Raw genomic sequence first — 1,251 nt, 5'->3', positions numbered from 1 at the left:
TGCAAAAATTTCTAATAAAGCGGAGATTGTTGTATTAATAGTGTGTTCCTTACGCATAGCATGTTGTAATTTAGCGAGTCTTGACCAAAGCTGATCTAGGATATGTTGGCTGGAAAAGAAAAAAAAGATAAGAAGGGGGAACAAATAGGATCATCTAACAAAAAGTGGCCGATAAAGGTCAAGAAAGCAATAGGTTGCTGTGCAGAGCAAGGCTGCTAAATGCATAGAAGCATCTGGTAGTTGAAGAAGAGGAAACTAGCAACTGAGTTTCCATGGCAAATTCAGGAAACTTTCAATGAGGTAAGGTTCCCAGTTTATGTTGCCTCATCTGTCAGGAAGAGGCATAAAAGGAGATTCGACAAAACTACCTTTCCCTTAAAAGTAGGAGTGTTGTTGGAGGGGGAGGTTGAAGAGCGGGAACTTGCTGATCACTTGAAATAAAGAACAATCACTAGCTTTTCTGGAGTGGCCGGTTTGGAGTGTCTGTGCTCATCTCTTCCACTCGGAGTCTGACAAAAGAATTGTTATATTCTTACTGACAACCAAGGTCCAGAGATCTTTCCAAGTTGGAATTGATTCTCTTCACCATTTTAAACTACGGAAGTAGATGGAGTGGATCCTCGATTATAGTCGTTGTATAGGTTCAGCATTAAGTAGTGCCATGACCAGGGCAATCATTCCAGGGCCTCCACAGCAACTAAATTTTATTGATACAATCTGACATGACGCGCAATAAAAATGGATTCATTGGGTTCACTAAAATGAATATACATAGGAGAAAGAACTGGTGGCTTAAAAAAAGCTCACCATCTTATAAGTATTAAAACAACAAAACTAAGACTAATAAAAAAGACTACAAAGAGAGCAGAGTGGAACATTTCTAGATTAACATTTTCTAGGAATTGCTCAACTGGCCTATATCCCATGTCTTACAAGTTAGAACGCCTTGCTGGCTATGCTCGTCAGGCATATCGTACAAATACATCATTTAGAAAGTAGTAGTCAGCTGTATGAAGAAAAAAGCACGCATGGTTGCCGCGTTTGCCTCGTTGAATTCAAAGGGCCGAGCAACCACTTATTCTAAATGAAACCTAGGTTTGTCCATACCGTCAACTGGAGTTTGGATATTTGCTAGGATCGAAAGCATCCATATTCGAGTAAATCATTGGGAAAACATGTTCGAACCAACTTCTGCATCTAATCTGGATGATCATGACTCCAGTTGCTGCCATCCTATGAAAATCTTTATGA

Source organism: Elaeis guineensis, chromosome 1, assembly GCF_000442705.2.
Source record: "Elaeis guineensis isolate ETL-2024a chromosome 1, EG11, whole genome shotgun sequence".
Classification (NCBI taxonomy): Eukaryota; Viridiplantae; Streptophyta; class Magnoliopsida; order Arecales; family Arecaceae; genus Elaeis; species Elaeis guineensis.
Note: the sequence above shows the minus strand (reverse complement) of the source record.